At 49.1% G+C, this 24,817-nt stretch overlaps 2 long non-coding RNA genes across 2 annotated transcripts; both read left to right on the top strand.

The window, feature by feature from the left end:
• On the top strand, nt 1–23,047 carry LOC120880774. Its single transcript, XR_005725134.1, has 6 exons — nt 1–117; nt 16,578–16,750; nt 16,986–17,114; nt 20,107–20,234; nt 21,068–21,170; nt 22,673–23,047. It is a non-coding gene; the product is annotated as an uncharacterized LOC120880774 (long non-coding RNA).
• On the top strand, nt 6,059–7,732 carry LOC120880785. Its single transcript, XR_005725135.1, has 2 exons — nt 6,059–6,296; nt 7,380–7,732. It is a non-coding gene; the product is annotated as an uncharacterized LOC120880785 (long non-coding RNA).
• Nucleotides 23,048–24,817: the final 1,770 nt, after the last annotated feature.

Genomic DNA, 24,817 nt, shown 5'->3' on the forward strand with positions numbered 1-24,817 from the left:
GGGGGCGGCCAACCTCGCCTCCAGACCCCGCCGCGGCCCCGGAGTCACAGGCGCGCCTCCGCCTCCAGGGACTCTCCCCGGAGAGACCCGCGCGCTCCGGGCCTCGAGGAAGTGGCGGTGAGTGCCCGGGGCACGCGACGGGGACGGGCTCGGGCGAGAGGGTCGCGGGACCTGGACACCGGGGCGGGGGATGGGGGGGGCGCTGGAGGACGAAGGAGGGGGGAAGGGGTGCCGGGACCTTCTCAGTGGCTCCCGGGCAGCTACAGGGCGGCGCGGCCCGAGTGCCCCGCGGTGGAGGATGAGTCCCCGAGCCCGCGCGGGGACCCCGGTTCTCCCCAGTTCGCAGGGAGAGCCGAAAGTGTGGCGGGGAGGCCAGAGGGGTAAGAAAAACGCCCCCCCTAGAGTCCCCCATCTCAGGAAACGGCGCGAATGAGGCTCGGAAGTGACCCTTCTTCCCTTTCTCTCCTCCAAACTCGAGAGCCAAATATTAGCGCCTGCCCTGGAGGGGTCGGAGGCCGCGGAGATGCGCGGATCGCACCGAAAGAGGGGCCGGCGGCGGGGGGGAGCTGAACCTACCGCTGAGGCCTTACCCTGGGCGGCGGAGAGAACGGGGTTCACTGGTACCCGCTCCCGAAGTCCGATCCAGGGCAGCAGGAATTTCAGGGAAGTGCAGCTGGAGCGGGTGCTGCGGGGCGACGGGCACCGAGGGAGGCGCATCGGACGAGAGTTGCTGGGGCCGAGGTGGTGCGGGCAGAAGGCAGGCGGAGTAGGTAGGCGCCCTTGGAGACGCGGCCGGCCGCGGGGCGTAGGACTCCAGGACGCTTTCCCTCAGGGCCAGGCTGGACTTCCTCTCGTATCCCTTCCCATCCCAACCCCCTGCCTGCAACCCCTGGCGTCCTCCTAAGTACCCACGTCGCGAAGGTCGCACACAGCCCCATCCCTTCCAGAAGCCTGAACCATTCTGAACGCGGTGTGGACGCAGGCACTAGGAGGACTCTTCCTGGCGCGCGGGGTCAGAGGGCAGCCGCAGTGGACGCAGGGCAACGAATCCTAGGGTTCCTCCGCCACGTGCTGAGGCTGTGGGCTTGGGGCTAAGGTGCCCCCGATCTAGAGGTCAGCTCGGGAGGGGAGACTCCGGAGCCGCGGGGCCAGGCTCTAGGATCTCCGTCCTTGGTGGCTTCTCTCCCCTGGCCCGGGAGGAGCCTGCTACTCAGCGCGCCCACTGCAGTACAGTGACCTGGAACTTGCCTCCCTCCCCGGCGTCTGGAGGGCAGGCCCTTTGGCCACCTCGTCGGCTGCAGGCGCCCCTGACCTTTTCCAGGGACCCCTTTGAAGGTCAGAAGTTCGATGGCGTTGGAGGCGCCGTAGCTCCCTCGGTGGGCGGGACAGGGTGCGCAGACCCCTTCTTGGCTCCCGCCTGCCCCAGCGTCCCGCGGAACCCATAGCCGTGGTCTTACTCGAAACCATCGAGCCAAGGGAGCTTCGGAGTTGGTGGCCCCCTACCAAACAAATGCCCGGCGCACGAAGGAACTAGTCCTTTTCTTTGGGGTCTCGGATCCAGGAGCGCTTTCCTGTTTCCAGCCGTGCGCGCAGAGGGTCGGGCCGGCGCGCGAGCGGCGCGGTTAGGCAGTGCCCAAACGCAAGGCATCACCCGGCCCGCTTCTGGGCCGGGAATCCCGCACCCGGTTGCGCGGACAGCGGTGGTCCCCCGCTTTCCGGGAGAAGGGGCTCCAGGAGGGGACGAACTGCCCGCTGGGCCCCGCCGCCCTCGCACAGGCCGCGCCCCGAGTGCGCTCAGGCACCTTCCTGGCTTCAGGGGGAATTTAAGGCTTCCCATCTCCCCCACGATTTCCGATCCTCAATTATGGACTCGGGAGAATTCCTTCTGAGCTTGAAAGGGATTATCCGGATCGCAGAAACATGGCTAAGTGGAAGTGGGAGAAAGTCGACAAGTTAACAGGAACAGAAACGTTCCTGAAACCAAAGTTCCCGGATTTTACAGGAAACGGTCCTGGAGATGTCGATACCCGGCGTGCGCAGTGGGCGCTGGTGAGACAGGTTCGCATCGTGTCGTGTGAGATGTAGCATACCGGGGCGTTTGAAGATTCGCACATGGAGGATTGCGGGGTCCTGTTTGGGACCACAGTCTGCCCCAGCAATCGTCCAAGCGGGCATTGTATCACCCCCACCCGCAATATATTCATGCAAAACGCGCACACACACACCGCGCGGTGACGGGCCTGGACTCTCTCACAGCAGCCCCGAAATAAAGTACTTGGGCGAAGACCTCGGGGTTTCCCCAGGGGGGAAGCCTAGAGCTGTCTGCGTGGGATGGCGAAGGAGGGACCCCTGAGCCTAGCTAAGGTGGTCCCAGGGCACTCCACACCGAAGGGAAAATCCTGGGGCCCAAGAGACACTTGGGACGGCACCCACAGGATAGAAGCTCTCTGTAAATTGGGAAAAGCACTAACCCCACGCTAACTGCAGTGTCAGCCGGCGGGAACACCCAGTGCGTATTCCTTGCTCCACGGCTCCTGGGGGGCAGGGAGTCCCTCCTTCTTCTGTGTTTTGAGAGCCGAGCGCGTCGCCCAGAGCACAGAGACGGGTTCGCATGGGCAACGAAAGACCCCACCGTCGCGGGCATCACCCAGAAACAGCCCTCCTGGCCCGGAAGGAGTGGGCAGTCTGGAATGCATGGAGGCTGGGGGCCCGGAAGAGGGCAGGTGGGACACCTCGAGTCCAAGAAACTTCTGCAGGGCTTGCCGGGGGCCTGCTTGTGGGGCGCCACCAGTCCCCGCCCGTCCTGCTTCTAGAGCTTAGGCGCACTCCGAGGCGCACGAGCACGCCTCTGCACGCCGCCCCCCCCCCCCCACAACACCTCTTAGAAATTTTCCATTAGGAAACAGATCTGGAAGAAATTGAGGCCCGGAGAGGAAGGGGGAGGGGCCCCGCCGACCCACATCTGCTTGGATTTTCCGCTTCAGATGCTCCGCAACTGTTTCTCCTCCAGGCCGCGCCCGGCCCCTACCTGCGGCCCATCCCCCGCGGAAACCGACTTTCGCGTGAGATCAAGGCGGAAACGCGCAGACGTTCCACCAGGGGGTGGGCTGCTGCGGGGGCAGAAGGGGATCAAAGACTTTGTCCTTAAGGAGGTGGGGAGGAGAGGACTCCTTGCAGGCCTCGCACTCGATTTGGAGGAGGGAGTTGAAATCTCTGAAGCGGTGTTCAGGGAGAACGCCAACCGCCCGACAAGCTTAGCCAGCAGAAAACGCTGGACGACCGAAGTGTGAACCGCTTCGGTTTATAAAGCCTTTGTCTACACAGGCGATTAGCACGATGCTGTTACTCCAGAAAATCCAGCTCGGGTTCGTCCTCACATATATAACTATTTCATGGCTGCCAGGTGTTTTTGGTCTGAGCTATCCAAAAAACGTACTTCGATTTTTCACTCCTTTCCCTCTGGAAGACCAATGGAGATGTCAGCAACTTTTCCCGGGCTCATTGCTCCTCCCAGAGAGGATCGGACAACAATTACAATGTTACTCCCCGTCGTATAAAAGTAATTCCAGGTATCCAGAGCAATTTCATAATGTTATTCATTGTTCGAGAAGCCCAGACAGTAACTCACTCTGCTCACTCATTCCCAAGTAGTGAAAAGAGAGAAGTTTCCTTTTGTTTTGTTTTGCTTTTAATACGTTATTTCACTCAGCTACCCCATAGGAGAAAAGTGCTTTGGAGTTGGTCAGCTTCTTTCTGATTATCTGATTATGTCTCAGTAACTAGGACAGATCCGCCCTCCTGCACGGGGTCCTGGGGTCCCTTGGTGCTCGAGTGTTTGGTCCTCCGCAGGGTGTCTGTCCTAAGTGGCTTTCCAGGGTGGGAGGGGGGAGGGAAGGAGGCACCACCCAGCGAGGGGATTATTCCCATCTCCCAGTCGCCTATCCCCGGCTGCTCAAGGCTGATTCTGCCTCCTGGAAATCCGAAAAGAGCGCGGTCCTTCTTGGACTTGGTTCTTGGATTGCGTGCTAGAGGGGACCTCCTATCCAAGGAAAAGAGTAGCTGCTGCCTGCTTCTCTCCCTCCGTCAAGGCGAAGGCATTTAGAGATCAAAATCAGTGCCATAGTAATTATAGTGATTAGCACAGTCCCTAGCGAGGGCCGCGGAGAGCCATTGAAGCCGCGGTCAGGCATGGAGACACGGCCACACGCTTCTTCTGATTTTACCTGGGGGTGGGGGTGGGATGGTGAGGGGGCAGCCCTTGCCTCTGCATTCCTTCCCTGTCTCCCAGACCTAGCCCCGATTTCTCCCTTGTTTCTGAGAAGGTGCCCGGCGCTTTGGCACCCCCGCGGTGCACACAGACATCCTGTGTCCTGGGGAGAGCGCGAGGGTCCTGTGGGAGCGCACGGCGCACAGCGACGCGCCAGGAATCCCGGCCGAAGGAGAGGGGCGCTGAGTGTCCAGCCCTGGCTTCCTCCCACCCTTCCACGGCCCAGCGTGGAAGTCTCCAAAACAAACTCCCAGCGTGCTCTCACCCCGGCTTAACAGAAACGTCGCCTCAAAATCCTGGTTCGAGGAGAGGCGGCCTATCGACTCCCGGGCAAAACCTCGCTTTTCGCCTCCAGCGAGCCAGCGATCGCGTCTGGAAACCCTTGTGCTGGAGGAGTTTTACCAGTCCGGTGTAAGCTGAAATTCCTCAGTGGCTATACCAGTTACAGACCGCCTTGAAATCCGAAAACCAATTAGTTCATTAACGACAGCGCTGAAACCTCCTTTCAAAAATATCAACCAAAACTTTTCCTTAAAAGAAAAAAAACAACCGAATCTCCCCACCAGACAATTTTTGCACATCAAAGAAAGCACAGTTTTTTCCCCGAGCGCGTAGTAATAGTAATCGCCAACCTTTAACGTAAGCCTGACTATAAGGATCTTAAAATACTTTGAGGACACAAAGTCGTTTTATTAATATTTAATTAACATAAGGGACTATTTGCACAGCGAAGCGAACATGGAGGGAAACCGCCCTGATCTAAACAAATCTGTAGGAAGAGGTACGCTCGTTCATTTGTGGTTTAGTAAAGTTACACAAGGCCAGAGGGTGGGCGGGCAGGCAGAACCCGCTCCCTCTAGCCTGGCCTGAGCGCGCGCGGCCGCCCCACCCGGGGCGTGATCGTCTCCCTGCTTCACGCAGATTTTTATTCTTTTTTCTTTGGTTTTAAGGGCTAGCGTGGAAGGCGAGTGTCCTGAGAGGTGTGTGTGTCCGGGAACACACTATTCCATCCCAGGAGAAGGTGATGACGCCCAAAGCAGAGAGCTATCTCGCGTCTGAGGTTTCGGACGCTAAAGCCGGACTTCAGAAAGGCTGGGGGGTGGGCACCCGGTAGGGGACCGCACCCTATCTCGCAGGGCACGCAGGCGGTGGCGGGGGCCCCCTGGCCGGCCCTCTCTTTCCTGGGAGGAAATCTGGTTTTGGAAGTTGCTGTTCCCCTCAGAGCCACAGGCCGAGCTTCAGGCATGCCCGTCGCCAGAGGTCATCTGAATTCCGCAGAAGGGGCTCGGGATTCCTACTCTGGGTGCGGGCCCGGAAAGAGATCCTTGCGGCCGGACTTTGCGATGGGGTTCCCGCCCTTTGCGGGCTCAGAGCCTCAGGACCGCCCGCGTGGTTAGAAACCCGGGCGTGGGCAGGTTGGCAGAAGGGGGCGCAATGCGCACGGCCGCAGGAGAGACTGAGTCAACGCGGAGGGGACAGGGCTCTGGGAACAGTGGCAGGCCCGCGCGCACGGGGAGGTGGTGTCAGTACACTTGGGCAGGGGGCTGGGGGCGCAAAGCAAGAGGAAGCCCTGGAGCAAAGGTGCGCTCACCGCCGGGGCGCAGGCTACAACCGGGCAGGGCCCGCGTTTGCAAGGAGGGAAGCCTGTGCGGAGCTGGAGCGCGTGAGGCTGTGCGCGCTGGGAGATGTGCGGGACGCTTACAGGCGTGCGTGAGGGATGCCGGCGTTGTCCCGCGCGTGCCCGCCTCTCATCCTCCCCGTACTCGGTCTGACCTTTTCCCCAGATCCTTTTGTCGTGGAAAGGAGGGACCTGGGGTCTGGGGAGAGGGTGAGAGCCGGCGCGTGTTGATGGATGGAAGTCTGGTGGAAACAGAGAGGCCAGTACTTTCATCTCGGCTTCGCCAAAGATCCCTGAGCCGTCCCCGGTTCGCGCGCTCGTCCGCAGCCCGGATCCGGAGTCGGGTTCTCAGGCTGGCGGTTCCGCCATCTGGGAGGGAGATCCGGCGTGGTACCCTGATTGAGAAGGGAGGTGCCAGTCCCCTACGCCGTCCCTCGCCCCTTAACTGCCCCAAGACAGAATTCCTTTTAGTTGCCAGAACAAATACCCAGGAGGAGGAGCACGTTTTCGCATAAATGGGGACTTTTTCACGTAACACTTTTTCTCAGTTCAGGAGTATTTTCCCTGGCAAAAGTATCGGTTAGCTGATAAACTACAGGATGAATTCAAACTGCGGTTTAGGACCTTTTTTGGCCCCAACTCCAGCATCGTGTTCGTTTTTTAGAGGGCAGAAACAAAAAATCTTGGTTATAGCACCAATGTTCTTTTCGACCAAAGGGTGCAGACAAAGACATTATTTAATCTGACTACGGAATTCTCAGTTTTTATCTCCGATAAGCTTTTGAACCAGGCGAGCCCTCGGGCACCCGGCGGATTTTCAAGTTCAAGGGTACTTTGTTGTCTCTTTCCCCCTGATGGCAGGGGCGATTAGGGTGTGAGTGTGCGCAGTGGCTGCGTGGAGTTGTGCAAATGCTACTCCACTCCAAAGATCGAAGTTAATTACACTTTTCTTCCAGTGGTGTGAGACTTAGTTTCAATCTTGCATTTCATTCTGGAGAGTTCCCACCGATTGTTAAGCCATGAGCTGGCATGAGGGGGCGAGGAAAGTTTATTGCGAAATCTAACTTTTGAATAAATAGAAGCAGGCGTGGGGAGAGAAATGCGCGGTGGTGAACGCAGTCGTTGGAGCGTGGTCTGGCGACCTGGAGAAACAACAGGCGCCAGGTTACACGTCTTTCGGGGGCTCTCAGCACGTACTAGACCAAAAGTGATAGCCGAAAACACTTGTTGAACGCCTTAAATATCCGCAGTGAGCACTGCAAAGCTCCTGTATGAATCTGCTTTACTTCCTGGAGAGTTGAGGACCAGGGAGGGAAAAAGCCCAGCGCCATGACTCCCGGTGCACAAATAATTTTAGTCTTTATTGATGTCTACTTAAAGTAATTGACCAGAAAATACCTCCCTGTCTAAGCCACATAAAGAGTGCTCCATTGAAAGCTAATTGACCTATTTATGTTTCAGTTCAGTTTGATGTCTCCATCGTTCTTTTTGCAGAAGCTGTCAACTCTGACAAAGGAAGGAAAGTGGAAGCCAGGGAAGCTGCACCTGCAGAAAGTGCTGGAATTCCCAGGCCAACCCCACCCCACTGTCCTTTACCTGTACTTGGATCTTTCTTACTTAGTCGTTTGAGATTCAGCAGTTACTTGGATTTTCCTAAGTAAAATCCAGAAAGGGAAATTTGTGCTCATTAACATGCACAAACATTTAAATTTCTGAGTGGCTTGGATTGAGTCAAGAGGAAAGGATTCTTCCTGCCATGGCCGCAGCACATCCTGTAAAAACTGACAACTTTCAGCAGAGGATAGAAAGGCAATAATTTAGACACACAGAGAAAATCCCTCGCTAGAGAAAAAGAAAAAAATGCTCCAAGTAAAAGTTAGGAAATTTATTTTTGTACAAAAATCCTTTGAACCTTGTTTGACAGTAAATGTATTTTGTTAGTTATGTGGGTGGATCTGAATTTCTCCGAGACCCTTTGCACTTGTGAATCTGAGATTCATTCTCAGCAAAGATGAGTAATGGATCTTTGAGGAATCTCTGCTTTAAAATTGATGTTCCCTGTTGGTCATGGAAGCAGCTTCACTTTCGATACTTTATGAGGTTGGTTGTCAAGGGAACCTTGGGTAAAATTTCTCAGGAGTGTCTCTGAAAACATTATTCATAATTAAAAAGTGATGCATAGAAATCACCAGAAAAATTATGGCAAGTTATGTTCGAACATGTTTTTTGACCATGTGGAATAAATAAAATCATTAAGGTCTGGTTGGGTAAGATTGCCTCCCTGCCTTCCTTTGACTGTGCCAGGAGGATCTGATAGAGCGTCATGGATGTGAGAGCGACCTGTGGAGTACGAGCTGAAGGGGACCTCCATTTTCTCTAGATATTTCCTGTATTGAAATACAAATTATAATTCCATCCTTTTAAAGACTCCTACAAAGTGCAGTCCAAGAGGTGTGTAAAGTAGCACTAAAGGGGCATCTTTTTTGTTTTTAGACCGGCGATTCGATTCTTACCTGATAGTATACATGTTTCAATGCCATTCTCCCAAATCACCCCACCCTCTCCCTCTCTCACAGAGTCCAAAAGTCCGTTCTATACATCTGTGTCTCTTTTGCTGTCTCGCATACAGGGTTATCATTACCATCTTTCTAAATTCCATATATATGTGTTAGTATACTGTATTGGTGTTTTTCTTTCTGGCTCACTTCACTCTGTATAATCGGCTCCAGTTTCATCCACCTCATTAGAACTGATTCAAATGTATTCTTTTTAATGGCTGAGTAATACTCCATTGTGGATATGTACCACAGCTTTCTTAAACATTCATGTGCTGATGGGCATCTAGGTTGTTTCCATGTCCTGGCTATTATAAACAGTGCTGCAGTGAACATTGGGGTACACGTGTCTCTTTCAATTCTGGTTTCCTCGGTGTGTATGCCCAGCAGTGGGATTGCTGGGTCATAAGGCAGTTCTATTTGCAATTTTTTAAGGAATCTCCACACCGTTCTCCATAGTGGCTGTACTAGTTTGCATTCCCACCAACAGTGTAAGAGGGTTCCCTTTTCTCTATACTCTCTCCAGCATTTATTGCTTGTAGACTTTTGGATCGCAGCCATTCTGACTGGTGTGAGATGGTACCTCATTGTGGTTTTGATTTGCAATTCTCTGATAATGAGTGATGTTGAGCATCTTTTCATGTGTTTGTTAGCCATCTGTATGTCTTCTTTGGAAAAATGTCTATTTTGTTCTTTGGCCCATTTTTTGATTGGGTCGTTTATTTTTCTGGAATTGAGCTGCAGCAGTTGCTTGTATATTTTTGAGATTAGTTGTTTGTCAGTTGCTTCATTTGCTATTATTTTCTCCCATTCAGAAGGCTGTCTTTTCACCTTGCTTATGGTTTTCTTTGTTGTGCAGAAGCTTTTAATTTTAATTAGATCCCTTTTGTTTATTTTTGCTTTCATTTCCAGTATTCTGGGAGGTGGATCATAGAGGATCCTGCTGTGATTTATGTCGGAGAATGTTTTGCCCATGTTCTCCTTTAGGAGTTATATAGTTTCTGGTCTTACGTTTAGATCTTTAATCCATTTTGAGTTTATTTTTGTGTATGGTGTTAGAAAGTGATCTAGTTTCATTCTTTCACAAGTGGTTGACCAGTAAAGGGGCATCTTTAATATCTGTAGGTTAAGGGCTTTTTTTTTTTCCTTGAAAGGGGAATAAAGACGGTGAACAATCCCACGTGATAGAGTCTGAAAGATTGAATGAACCCATTGGAACATAGACCCACAGTCGGATGATGTCCCACAGGTTGGTATCTTAGTGGTGAAATTCTCAAGACAGACTCTCTTGCTACCAAACTTCGCTCTGCAGGAAAAAGCAGTTCATTGAGGTCCAAGGTTTGTAGGGCAGGGCTTGTCAAGGCTGTGTAGTAGCCTACACTGCTAGTGTAGCTTCTGAAGGCATCGGGTTTACAGTCTGACTTATCTTGGGCTCTAGTGGACTATGACAGTATGTCAGCTGCTAATATTTATGTGGAGAATCAGCATTTACTAGGGCAGTGGACTTATGAAATAATCCAGACAGAAGCCCTTGCACTCACTAAAAACTGCTCCCACTGAACTGCTCACTAAAAGAATAGGTGCAGTTTCTAAGCCCATTCGTGGTCACCCAGATGCACCGTGGCATACGTTATTAGGTCATTTTTTACCTCTTCGCAGTCAGCTAAACCAGGAGCCTGTGTGATGAGTCACTTGGCGTGTGAAGGTGGCTACAGCAGATAGGTTGGCTGAATATTCCAGGCCCTGGCTATTCATAAGTGGTCTAGAGTTGGCCTCACTTAGAAGTAGCTTGTACATTACGTTTCAGAAGGAACGTCGTTCTTTGAATTGGGGAGGCCTCCCTCTCTCCTGCTTGCAAACAGGCTGTTACTCATTCAGGAGGCATTCCTGGGGGGCCACAGTGTGCCAGGCACCCAGCCACGCATTCACTTGATAAGAGGCCCTGCCGTGAAATCAGTCCATTCTGACTGCCTGTGAGAATCTGGCCTACTAATGTGTATCAAGGACCTTAGAAATGTTCACAGCTTTTAAGCTAGTACTTCTGTTTCTCGTCATTTGTCGTATGGAAATGATTTCTAATAAGACAAAAAACTTTTTTAAAAAGTTTTTCTTTAAATGAGTTCTTGCATATGGTTAAGAATGCAAGCTTTGGTGTCACATCTAGTTTGGTTTCTCTCTAAGCCTTGGTTTTGTGATCTGTACAATGGGGATAATAGCTGCTTCTAAGAGGGTTATGATTTTTAACTAAAATCAGGAACCATATAATTCAAACCAGTCAACCCTAAAGGAAAAAGAAAGTGAACGTGTAGTCATTCAGTCGTGTCCGATTCTTTGTGACCCCCCTGGACTGTAGCCTGCCAGGCTTCTCTGCCCATGGGATTCTCCAGGCAAGTATACTGGAGTGGGTTGCCATTTCCTTCTCTGGGGGATCTTCCCAACCCAGGGATTGAACCTAGGTCTCCTGCATTACAGGCGGATTCTTTTCCATCTGAGCCACCAGGGAAGCCCGTCTCAACCTGGAATTGGAAGGACTGGAGCTTCAGCTGAAGCTCCAGTGCTTTGGCCACCTGATGGGAAAAGCCAACTCATTGGAAAAGACCCTGATGCTGGGAAAGATTGAAGGCAAAAGGAGAAGGGGGTGACAGGATGAGATGGTTAGTAAGTTAGCATCACCAACTCAATGGACATGAATTTGAGCAAACTCTGAGAGATAGTGGAGGGCAGAGGAGACCAGTGTGCTGCAGTCCTTGCAGTCACAAAGAACTGGACATGATTTAGCAACTGAACAACAGCAAAACCATATGATTCACCCATTTGAAGTGTACAGTTCAGTGGTTTTTAGTATATATCCTCATATATGTGCAATCCTCCTCACAAATAAGTTTTAGAACACTTTTATCACCTCCAAAAGAAACCCCACTAGCTATTAACTCCCAATCTTCCCACCCCTACCAGTAGCCCAAAGCGACCACTAACCTACTTTCTTTCTCTGCATTTCCCTATTCTAGACTGTTACATGAACAGAATCCTATAGTATGTGGTCTTAGGTGTCCGGCTTCTTCCAGTTAGCATGATGTTTTCACAGTTCATCGATGTTGTAGCATGTATTAGGACTTCATTCCTTTTTTATGGTCAAATACTGCAGTGCAGGAGACCCGGGTTCGATCCCTGGTTTGGGAAGATTCCCCTGGAGAAGGAAATGGCAACCCACTCCAGTATCCTTGCCAGGAAAATCTCATGGACAGAGGAGCCTGGTGGACTGCAGTCCATGGGGTCGCAAAGAGTCGGGCACGACTGAGTGACTAACACTAATATTCCATTGTATGGATATACCACATTTTCTTTTTTAAAAATATTTTAATTATTTGACTGTACCAGGTCTTTATTTTTGGCCCTTGGGATCTTCAGTCTTTGTTGTAGCATGTGGGATCTGTAGTTGTGGCATCCAGAATCTATTCGTTGCAGCACATGGGATCTAGTCCTCTGACTGGGGATCAAACTCAGGCCCCCTGCATGGGAGCATGGAGTCAGCCACTGGACTGCCCGGAAAGTCCACATTTTCTTTATCTGTTTGTTGATGATCATGTGTTTCGTTTCCACCTTTTGGCTATGATGAATAATGTTCCTCTAACTTTTATTTTGGTCCTGTAAAAATTTTGAAAGTGCAAGTTGCTTAGTTGTGTCCGACTCTTTCTGACCCCGTGGACTATATAGTCCGTGGAATTCTCCAGGCCAGAATACTGGAGTGAATACTTTCCCTTCTCCAGGGGATCTTCCCAACCCAGGGATCGAACCCAGGTCTCCCGCATTGCAGGTGGATTCTTTACCAACTGAGCCACCAGGGAAGCCCAAGAATACTGGAGTGGGTAGCCTGTCCCTTCTCCAGTGGATCTTCTTGATCCAGGAATCGAACCAGGGTCTTCTGCATTGCAGGAGGATTCTTTACCAACTGAGCTGTGACGGAAGCAATATTTTGTAAATTTTATAGCAAGGAGAATCTGGGCTGGGTAACTAGTACATTTGAGCCTGGGGTAAAGGATAGGGTAAGATTATGGATTTCATCCTTGTATTGGCCAGTTAGCTCAGTACACATTCAAACTGTTCCAAGTCACATTTACAGGTTTCATCTGTACCCTTATGTCCAGCAGACTAGTTTATAATGAGTGGGCTTGTTCACCAGAAAGATAAGACTCTAAGCTCATCTCTGCTCTTGCCTGGGAAATCCCATGGTCAGACTACAGTGCGTGGGACTGCAAACAAATTGGAGATGGCTGAGTAGCTAAACAACAAATAGTCAGAAAACAGCCCTGTGGTTGGTAGCACGGATTGTGGTGACTTAACAGAGGTCCTGAGATTTGACTTTTGGCATTTTCCCTTTAGAAATTGTATCTCCTGGGTGTTGGGAATGTTCTGGGTCTTGATCTGGGTGATGGTTACATGAGATTCATGTGAAAAATTCACCAAGCTGCATACTTAAAACTTGTATATAATATTTCATTATATGAAAATTACTCTCTAAAGAAAAAAATTATAACCCGGCAGAAATTATAATCAGATCACCCTTTTAACTCGACCATCCCAACTACTTCTGCCTTTCTGGCTGTTTCTAAATGACCACAGAGACAGGCCACACAGCTGGTAAGGGACAGAGCTGGGGTTTAATCCAGCTCTTACTCACTCGGTGTGTAGTGTGACTTTCACTGGGAACTCTTCCAGTGCCTAGGATCTGCCTGAACCATGGGACGAATGAGTACTGGGCCTGGTCTAGGGGCTCAGGTCTCCTGGACCTGGGGTGCATGCTCTGTCCGTCCTGTGCCCCTCTTTACCCCTAGATCCCAGCATTGTACTGGTCATGTAGTAGATGGCCAGTAAATATTTGTTGAGTCAGTGTTACCAGAGCAGAGTTATTGCCAAAGGCCAAGCAGACTGCCCACTTGGCAGTTGCTGGAAAAACCAAGGCAGGAAACTCAATTCTTATTTTTTCCCCATGGCAACACCAATGGCTGTTGGTCTGTCACAAGCGCACGGAAAGTTCCCACTGGAGATATCAGAGCTCTCTGGCAGGACCTGTAGGTGTTAATTTTAGCTTTCAATGACTGATGCCCTTGTATAATTTAATGGGTCAGGAGGAGCATGAGCGAAAGCCAAGATTACTCACTCGGAGAGCTTTTCCTTTCCTGTCGAGTACTTGCTGAGTTATTCAGTTTGTAAAGGACTTGCCACTTATTCATTTATTTGGAGAGAGTTTCCGCTCTTTTGAGTCTAGCCTGATAACTATAAATGATTCCTTAAATCTATTAGCAATCTATCCTATCAATCAGATTTTCCCTGAGTTTATGCATTAAACATGAGTTCAACTCACAGCATCAGATGCTAAAAGGCTATAGATATAACCATAAAATAAAATGCTCGCATGTCCCTACATACTCTGAGTTGAAAGATACATAGGTTGAATGTCAATTACTTGGAACGAGGAAGTAAATATCCACAGGGGTTTCCGTGTCTACCCCATTTTACTACTTGAGTCCTGGTAGGAAATGAGGACTTGCATATTGAGGAGAGAGGCTTGTGCTTCTGGAGAAATAATATCTCAGCTGCCAATTGCAGCTGCCCTGGGGTCACGGGGGATAGGACTCTAGCTGAGCACAGATTCATGCATTTGACTTTGTGCATTGTCTACTCCCACAATGTATGTAACCCATCTCCCCGGGCCTCAGGTGCATCAGCTGTTGGAGGAGCTTTCTGAGCTTTTGCCTGGTGGTGGTCCCTGCTGGTCCGCAGAACAGCTTCAGCGGACTGTGTTCTTCACTTGTTCAGTGGGCTTTGTCGAATTCTTTGAATATTTTATTGCATCCCTCCCTAATTAATTTTAGAAAGTCAGTAGAAAATGGTGAAAGAGGATCATAGACTTTATGAATGCAATGTAATAGAAATAGAAAGGAATTATTATGCTGTGAAAGTGTGGGTCTTTAAATTCAACCAAATACCGAAAGAAGTCAAACTGCCCAACTGTGGACCCAATCATGAAGGACAAGAATGGTAATAAAGAACGTGGATGAGGTGTTAAAATACAATAGTATAAATACATCTGAGGTAAGCAAACAGGTTAACTGGGGGAAAGCTCTCTCTGTGTAAAAGTATTTGACTATACTGTCTATAAAAGAAGGCAGGATAGAATTAGGATATGTCATGTTGTAAACCTCTGATGAAATTATGGATTTCATCAAAGGCCACCTCATCATCAATGGCCAATAGAAGGCATTGTCTTTGGTTTTCATTAGTTTTACTGATTTGCCTAGAAATACTTATTTTTGTTGTAGTTATTTATCATGCTCGACTCTGTGCTTTGATGTCTCTTGTCATTTTAGAAAATTCTCAGTAGTCTGTCTTCAAATATCACTTCTCTTTATCCCCTCCATCATCTTGTCCCCACTGCAGTAATACCTACGTTAGATCTTTACAGTGAGCTCCACATGTTTCATATGCATGTTTTTGCATTGTTCATGCTTGCAATTTGGTCCAGTGTTCAGACTAAATCTGATTTCCCTTTCTGTCAGGGTATAGACCTGAGGTCTCCATTGAAAGCTTTCTATCAATCCTGAGCCTTAGAAAGCCTCAAGGCTCCTCCTCTCTGGCAGGCCTGGGATTCTAATTTTTTGCATCTCTAGCAGCATGGCTTGCATTAGTTTCCTAGCATTGCTGTAACAAATACCGCAAACTTGGTGGCTTAGAAACAATAGAAATTTATTCCCCCGCCGTTCTGGAGATCAGGAATCAAGGTGTCATGAGGGCCATGCTCCCTCTGAAAGCTCTCAGGAAGATTCCTTCCATGCCTCTTCCGGTGCCCCCAAGCCTTCCTGGATTTGTAGCTGCAGCACTCTGATCTCTGGCTCCATTCTCATAGGGTCTCTTGCTGTGTGTCTCTGTGTTCTCCTCTCTTCCTATACGGAGGCCAGGCATGGAATTTAGGGCCCACTCTGAATCAGAATGGGCTTCTCTAGTGGCTCAGGAAGTAAAGCATCTGCCTGCAGTGCCGGAGACCCGGGTTCGATCCCTGGGTCAGGAAGATCCCCTGGAGAAGGGAATGGCTACCCACTCCAGTATTCTTGCCTGGGGATTCCCATGGACAGAGGAGCCTGGTGGTCTATAGTCCATGGGGTCACAAAGAGTCGGACACGATTGAGTGACTAACACTACACTGAACCAGGATAATTTCATCTCAAGATAAACTAACTACTTACGTGTCCAGGTAAGGTTACTCACTGCAATTCTTCGAATTTGGGAGTACACTGCTTACTGCTCTGATTCTGCTGCTCACATATATCTCTTTTTTCCCCTGTTGGTTTGTTTTCTACCTATCATGTTAGAGGCCACGTCATGTTAGAATGCTAGGAAAAAAAAAAGCTGGTAACATGATGTTAGAGGACAATGTCAATGATAAGACAAGAATGGAACACAGAACAAAACCAGAAAGCAGAGCAAACAAAGAAAAGGAAGAGATCTTGGCCCAGATCAGAGAGTGGGTCTGACGGACAGCTCTAAGCTGTTTGGAAGGACATGCGGGCAGCTGGGCTTCCATGTGGGGTGGTTGAGAAGCTCTTCAGTTTTTTCTCTGGGGGCCCGGCTGTGAATATCTATAATCGTTTCGTGTGTGTGTGTATTAGTCGCTCAGCTGTGTTTGACTCTTTGCGACTCCATAGGCTGTAGCTTACAGTCCTCTGTCCATGGGATTCTCCAGGCAAGAACTGGAGTGGGTTGCCATTCCCTCCTCTGGGGGATCTTTCCAACCCAGGGATCGAACCCAGGTCCCCCATACTGTGGGCAGATTCTTTACCAGCTGAGCTACCAGGGAAGCCCAAGAATACTGGAGTGGGTAGCCTAACCCTTCTCCCAGGGATCTTCCCAACTCAGGAATCAAACCCAGGTATTCTGCATTGCAGGTGGATCCTTTACCAGCTGAGCTACCAGGGAAGGCCCGTAATTGTTTTAACTGGGGCCATTTAGTTTCTTCTTGGTCAAATCCTCCCATTCCTTGTCTGGGGAAAATGCACCTCATTCCAGTTTTCTGGGAACTTAAGTGGGAGAGACAGCTGTTCAACATATAGATGTTCACTTAATTCTTCTATTTTCCATCCAGGTTTCTGCTCCCACCTTCTGCTCTGCCTGCTTTGCCTGAGTTTGGGGACTCCACAAATGGAAGATTTGGAGACAAAAGTATTTAGAAAAGAAGTGTACTCGAAAAAGATCTGTTAAGAATCTCCACGGGCTAAAAGGATTAGATCATCAAAAAATATATACATGTATCTAAAGGTAAAAAAATTCTCAAAATTACCAAGGTTACTGAGATTACAGTCGGTCTGTGCATGGCAGAAAAATAGCAAATTTATCACATGATTGTCATATCCACAAAGGTCCTGACAAATCTCCAAGCAGCAGCATTGCAGAAGTCTGGGAGAAAGTTGTTTTTGCTAGGGAGCTAGTAACTTACAGGAAAGGCTCAAGATTTCTTTTATTTCCCTGAGCCTGTTTTATTTGTTTCTCTCAGGTACAATGTGCTTTTTCCTTTCTGACTATGAGATGAGCTGTGTATGATTATCCAAAGTGAGATGCCATTTCACTTCTACAGTTCCATCTGGTGGTCAGGTTTCTGGTCCTGAGGCACATATTTAACCATGTGAGTTTGTTTTACTAATTTTTTAAACTCAGTATTTATTCATTTGATGTTTCATTTAGTTCAGTTGCTCAGTTGTGTCCGCCTCTTTGCGACCCCATGGACTGCAGCATGCCAGGCCTCTCTGTACATCACTAACTCCCGGAGTTTACTCAAACTCATGTCCATTGAGTCAGTGATGCCATCCAATCATCTTATCCTCTGTCATCCCCTTCTCCTCCCACCTTCAATCTTTCCAAGCATCAGGGTCTTTTCCAGAGTGAGTCAGTTCTTCGCATCAGGTGGCCAAAGTATTGGAGTTTCAGCTTCAGCATCAGTCCTTCCAATGAATATTCAGGACTGATTTCCTTTAGGATTGACTGGTTTGATCTGCTTGCTGTCCAAGGGACTCTCAAGAGTCTTCTCCAACACCACAGTTCAAAAGCATCAATTCTTTGGTGCTCAGCTTTCCTTATAGTCCAACTCTCACATCTATAGAGGACTAGTAGTAGAAAAACCGTAGCTTTGACTAGACGAACCTTTGTAAGCAACGTCTCTGCTTTTCAATATACTGTCTGGGTTGGTTTAGTTTTATTTGATTAGTAGTTTTATCTACATAGGTACCAAAGAGGTGAATGATAATAATAATAATACACTCCTTGTATATGGTTAACAAAACTAGAGTCATATGATACTAAGACTCAAAAGTTAACTTTGCCTGTACATTTCCTACTCATACATGTCTAAGAGTTTATTATTATCAGTTCATCTACTGAGAATAGGAATGAAGAACCAGCCATTCATCTCTGCTTTGTTTTGCCTGCAGTTCCTGTATCTGTAGGGACATCTCTTTTCCAAGTGAGTCAGTGCCTCATCTGCTTGTGATTCTGTGAAGTGACTGGGATCAGCTGGGTGGTTCTTCTGCCGTCTAGGACTGCAGGCCTTTTGGGGCTCAGCTGGGCTGGGACAACTGAGATGGCTCACTCAGCTGTGATAGGACCTTCTGGGTAGGACTTTCTCTGGGGAAATTCCTTGGGGTTGAGAAGGCATGAGAGGCTCTCATTTTGAGAACCAGGCTTGTGGAAGGGGACAGGAGGGAGGCAAGGCAAGAAGCCAGCTCCAAAGTGTTGGGTGGCAGGGACGTCTAGACAGCTGGGCTGGCTGGAATGCTGGAGAGCAGAGCCTTTCTTTCTTTCTTTCTCCATTAAGGCCCAGGGCCCCCTTCTCTCCCCTCTGGCTTCTTCGTGGGCTCTTTTCAGCAGGTGGCTGCACTTCTGTGAGGCAGCTCAAGGCTCCCAGAAGCATAAAAGCAAAATCTGCCAGGGTTTCTGAAGTCTCCTGCCATATTCTATTGGTTAAGACAGTCACAGGCCCATGCACAGATTCAAGAAGAGGGGAGATAAATATCATCTCTTGGTATGGAGAGTGCCAAACAACTTGGAGTCATCTTTATTCTTCCACACTAAACAAGGTCTGTGTTAGTTGCCAGGGACTGCGATAACAAATGACCAGAAACTTGGTGGCTTGAAACAACAAAAATTTATTTTCTCATAGTTCTGAAGGACAGAATCCAAAATCAAGGTGTGGGCAGAGCTGTATTCCCTCCACAGGCTCTAGAGAGGGCTCTTTCCTTGCCCTGTCCAGCTTCAGATGGCTCCAGGCATCCCTTGGCTTGTGGCTGCAGCATTCTAGTCTCTGCCTCTGTCTTCACACAGCCTTCCTGGCATCTGTATCACTGCTTGTGTGTGTGTGTGTGTGTGTGTGTGTGTGTGCGCGTGTGCGCGTGTGCATGTGCGTGTGTGTGTGCACGTGCTCAGCTGGGTCTGACTCGTGTGATCCCACAGACTGTAGCCCATCAGGCTCCTCTGTCCATGGGATTTTCCAGGCATGAATACTGGAGTGGGTTGCCATTTCCTCCCCCAGGGGATCTCCTCTACCCAGGGATCAAACTTGCATCCCCTGCGTATCCCGTATTTCAGATAGACTCTTTACCACTGAGCCACCTGGTAGCCTTCCCTTCTCTCTCTTTCTCCTTTTTCCTTGTAAGGACACTTAGAAATTGAATTTAGCACCCATCTCAAATTCAGGATGATATCATTCAAGATCCTTAACTTGACTGCATTTGCAGAGACCCCATTTCCAGATAAGGTCACTTTCACAGGTATTGAGGTTGAGGACTTGAATGAATCTTTGAGGGACACAAATGGCTGCAAACGTGAGTCTTTTTAATTAACCTGTTTGGAATATATTGTACTTTCTGGTGTACAGAACTTTAAACAGTTCTGAATAATGTAGTCATTATATTTAAAAATATTATATTTTTCTCCTGGGTTCCCAGTCATGTATATACTAGTCCAGGGGCAATTTTTTTTTTCTGTAAAAGGCCATTGAGTAAATATTTAGGCTTTGGAGGCCATATGATCTTTGTCTCCAATACACAGCTCCATTGTATTGTGAAAAAAGCCATAGGCAACACACAATCAAATTTGTGTGGTGGTGCCATTAAAACTTTATTAAAAGCAGGTGGCCAGCTGGATTTGACATACAAGCCGTAGTGTGCCAAGCTCTGTGCTAGATCTTGTTCTTTTTCTATCTTTTTTATACTTTTTCATATCTTTATCCCTCTCTCTCTGCTGTATTCTAGAAAGGTTATTCAGATATATTTTCCATTTCATGAATTCTCTCTTTAACAGTGTGATGTACTGTTTAACACATCCACTGAGTTTAGTTTTTTTATCCAACAGTTATGTTATTAATTTGAAAAGTTCTGTGTGTTTTTATCTGATTCTACCAACTGATATCTAATGTTTTCCTGTTGTTTATTCATAAATTATAAGTGTATCCTTTCTTTAGATGTTTTATTTTTCACAATTCTGCATGCTGTTGCTACAATAGAAACATCTATAGTTCTTGGTGACCTACAGCTGTTGTTTCTTGTTTCTGTTAGCTTTTGTTCATAGTGACTTGCCTTCGCAAATATTTGTTGATTTTGTTTGTGCTGAATTTTAATTTGTAGGATTCCTGCAAACTAACCTGAGAAGCCTTCCCGCCAAAGAGGATCTATGCCTGCTTTTACCAAATAGATGAAGAAGCTCCCTCTTGTCCCTACAGTTCACCTTGGAATTATTCAAAGTTTTTTTGGGGGTGAGAATCTCAGATTTGGGTCCCTCTCTGAGGCTTCCCAGGTGGTTGGTTCAGTGGTAAAGAATCTGCCTGCCAATGCAGGAGATGCTGGTTTGATCCTTGGATTGGGAAGATCCGCTGGAGAAGGAGATGGCAACCTTCTTCAGTATTCTTGCCTGGAAGATCCCATGGACAGAGGAGCCTGGCAGGCTACCGTTCATGGGGTCACAAAGAGCAGGACCTGACCGAGTACACACACACACACACACACACACACACGCACACACACACACAGCCTACCTCAGGACAGCTCCACCCAGTCCCCGTTGCTGTGGTTCAGGCCAGTTTCCACCACTCAGATTCCTGGTTACACCAGCCAATGGACAGAGGAGCCTGGCGGGCTTCCGTTCATGAGGTTGGAAAGAGTGGGACCTGACCAAGTACACACACACACCCACACACACACACACTCACACACAGCCTGCCTCAGGACAGCTCCACCCAGTCCCCATTGCTGTGGTTCAAGCCAGTTTCCACCACTCAGATTCCTGGTTACGCCAGCCCTGTCTCCCTCCTGGCCTTCCAGCCAGCTCCTGCCCATTCCTGTCCTCGTTCTTGGTGACTCCTGCTCAGCTTCTGGTCACAGAAAACTGGAGACTCCCAGTTCCCTCTCTTTTTCCCGGCCCCCTCTTAGATTCAGCGTTCCTTTGTGTGTCCGTCTATTTTGTGAATAGATCTTGTGAAGCAAGTCAGCCCCAAAGCACCTACTTGCTCAGGGTGTGGAGACAGCTCTTTTGTGGAACTTACCTTAACAAGGAATATACGCCTTGGTAATGTGTTGGGTGTCACCTTAGGTGGGAAAGCATGGACTTACACCCCAGGCTGCTCATAAATGGAAGAGCCTCGGTCCCTACCCCACAGGTGGCCCTGAGGGTGGAACAGCTCCCTGGACACAAGGTAGGCACTTCATACATTCAGGTGTGAAATTCGAATCACAGGGACCTCCTCCAGGATTCAGCCTTGCATTTGATTCTTCACCTTCCCCTCAATCGTGGCTCCCTGTCCACCCAGTGGATTATCCTGCATGGCCACCATAACCCTTGCTCTGAGAAAATGTTAGGATAAATGTGTACGTGAACCCTGCTTAATAGTCCCCACCGGGGGACTCCCCTGGAGGTCCAGTGGCTAAGACTCTGAGCTCCCAATGCAGGGAGCCTAGGTTCAATCCCTGGTCAGGGAACTAGATCCCACATGCTGCAACTAAGACCTAGTATAGCCAAATAAAAAAACCATATGGCCCATTCTTAGTGATACCCGTGTGGCTTTTGGTTCTTTTAATTTGTTCAGGCCACGTGGCATGTGGGGTCTTAGTTTCCCAACCATGGATCAAACCTGCAGCCCCTACCTTGGAAGGGCAGAATCTTAACCACTGGACCATCAGGGAAGTCCCGTGGTATCAGTTTTGACCAGGAGCAGTCCAAAGAAAAGTGAAAGTGAAAGTTGCTCAGTTGTGTCTGATTCTTTGCGACCCCATGGACTCTGCAGTCCATGGAATTCTCCAGGCCGGAATACTGGAGTGGGTAGCCTTTCCCTTCTCCAGGGGATCTTCCCAACCCAGGGATCGAATCCAGGTCTCCCGCATTGCAGGCAGATTCTTTATCAGTTGAGCCACCAGGGAAGCCCAAAGGAAGGAAGCTCTAATTGTAGAATTTGGGACATTGACAGAGTTGTTTTGCAGGGTCAGAAGGGAGAGTTACTGGGGGACCTTTTTGGCTCCCCTGAAATCACATTAAGTATTCAGTGGCCACTTGCTTAATCGACAGTAGGGATGGCTGCATGTGGAGACAGGCCTGTCATTATTCCTGGCTCTATTAACATGAACAGCTGAAAGAATATGATGCAAAAATCCCCTTACATAGAACCCCCCACTGAAAAAACAACCAACTTACTATGTGCTCATATTTATTTAAATCTCTGAACAGAGCTGTTCTCTGCTGAGTTATAATGACGAGTGAGTTTTCCGAGGGTGTGATTTATGAGCCTCTCACAGATGGGTTTTAAATGGGGGGACTGACAGTTCCACTCCAGCTATGGCAGAGCTGGGGTCTTTCAGGCCCAGAGGAGCTGAAATGAGCTGGTGGGAGGCAAGGGAGGGGTGGTGCGTGGGCGGATCCCATCACCAAGGGCCAGGGGCGGGCAGCCAGCCCTGGCTCTTGCGCTTGTGAGCTCTTCTAACTGGCGATGCTGGATTATTCCGTTTTGTTTCTCTCGAGGAAGAAATAACACATGTTGACATGAAGATTGAAAGTGGGGTCTCTCCTGTGCCCCAGATGGCCCCAGAAATGGAAACATTCACACTTCTTTCCTGCTCATGCTTCTCCTTAGAACTGTTTGGTGATACAGTTAGCATTTCATTGGATTTTTAAAATTTCTTTCTTTTTATTGTGTATTCCAACCAGAAGCAGGAGGATGCTGATTCCCTTCGGGATAGACTGGTTGGATCTCCTTGCAGTCCAAGGGACTCTCAAGAATCTTCTTCAACACCACAGTTCAAAAGCATCAATTCTTTGGGTGATTGGAAAATGCCACCTGCCTCAAGATATGTTGACATCTTAGTCCCTTGAACCTGTGAGTGAGACTGTGTTTGGTAAAAGGACTTGGCAGGTGTAAGTTGAGCATCTTGAGAGGAGACCGTCATCCTGGATCATCCAGTTCAGTTCAGTTCAGTTCAGTTGCTCAGTTGTGTCCAACTCTTTGTGACCCCATGGACTGCAGCACGCCAGGCCTCCGTGTCCATCACCAACTCCCAGAGTTTACCCAAACTCATGTCAATCTCAGGTGGCCAAAGTATTGAGTTTCAGCTTCAACATCAGTCCTACCAATGAACACCCAGGACTGATCTCCTTTAGGATGGACTGGTTGAATTTCCTTGCAGTCCAAGGGACTCTCAAGAGTTTTCTCCAACACCACAGTTCAAAAGCATCAATTCTTCGGTGCTCAGCTTTCTTTACAGTCCAACTCACATCCATACATGACTACTAGAAAAACCATAGCTTTGACTAGAGGGACCTTTGCTGGCAAAGTAATGTCTCTACTTTTTAATATGCTGTCTAGGTTGGTCATAACTTTCCTTCCAAGGAGTAAGCGTCTTTTAATTTCATGACTGCAGTCACCATCTGCAGTGATCATCCAGGTGGGCCCTAAATGCCATCACGAGGGTCCTTAAGGGACAGAGGCAGAGGGGGCAGGCAGATGCGCAACGATGGGAAGATGGGGGCAGAGACGGAGGGATGCGTCCACAAGCCAAGGAGGCTGAAGAGGGCCAGTCCGCCCCAGAGGCTCGAAGAGGAGAGGAGAGCTTCTCCCCTGGGATCCTGGGAGGGAGCACAGCCCTGCCAGGGCCTTGACCTCTGACCTTGTCCTCCAGAACTATGAGTGAATAAATTTTGGTTGTTTGAAGCCATTCAGTGTGTGGTCCTTTGTTATAATTTGTCACATCCTAGGAAATGGGTATAGATGACTATGCCTCAAACACCCAGTTCCAGGAAACGGATGAGATCGGGATATAAACAAACACCTACCCAGTTTTTTCCAAGTTGTTTTCATCGTTGTTTAGTCACTAGGTCGTGTCCTACTCTTTGCGGCCCCATGGACTGTCCATGGGGATTTTCCAGGCAAGAGAACTGGAGTGGGTTGCCATTTCCTCCTCTGGGGATCTTCCCCAGCCAGGGATCAAACCCAGGTCAAACTGGGTAGGTGTAGTTTATATCCCAGGGTACAGCTCCTCACTGCTGTGCTGAGGGGTGCCGATTTGCTGGGGCAAGGCTTGTCCAGGAGCCCCAGAAAACACAGCCTGCAGCAAAACTTGTGTGCGAATACTTTTCTAGGGGGTGGGGATGGTAGTACCATCCCAGGGAAGCCAGAGTGAGGGAGTAGGGGAGTGAGGCCAAAAGGGAGAGGAGAAAACACAGGTGGGTCATTACCCAGCTGGCCACAGCTTGAGGTTGTGTTTAACCACTGCTCCTTGGAACAAGGGCTTCCCTGGTGGCTGAGATGGTAAAGCATCCGCCTGCCAATGCAGGAGACCGACGTTCGATCCCCGGGTGGGGAAGATCTCCTGGAAAGGGAATGGTAACCCACTCCAGTTCTCTTGCCTGGAGAATCCCCATAGACAGAGGAGCCTGGCGGGCTACGGTCCATGGGGTCGCAAAGGGTTGGACATGACTTAGCAAGGAAACAACTTGGAACAAACAGGGTAGGTGGGGGTGGGGCAGTGGGAAGGGCCAGGAAGGGCAAGCCATTTATCTTCTGGTTCCTTCCACTGCCTCTGCATGCTTCTAGACTGCAGTTCTCAGCAATCGCTAGCAACTTCGTGGGATGCATCAGGCCAGACCTGGGTGCCACAGCTGCTGTAGCTCCTCCCTGGGAAGGCACAATGGAGGCTGTGCTAGGGTCTCACCCCTGGTGGGGGCTGGCGGCACTGCTAAGAGGACTTGATGATGGTTGGAGTGGTATGAGACCCCAGATAGGGCCCTTCCAGCTGGGACTGCGGTCCAGAGGCTGGCAGGGCTGGGCAGATCAGGGGGCCACATAAACTGTCAGGC

Source organism: Oryx dammah, unplaced genomic scaffold (genome assembly GCF_014754425.2).
Source record: "Oryx dammah isolate SB20612 unplaced genomic scaffold, SCBI_Odam_1.1 HiC_scaffold_2, whole genome shotgun sequence".
Classification (NCBI taxonomy): Eukaryota; Metazoa; Chordata; class Mammalia; order Artiodactyla; family Bovidae; genus Oryx; species Oryx dammah.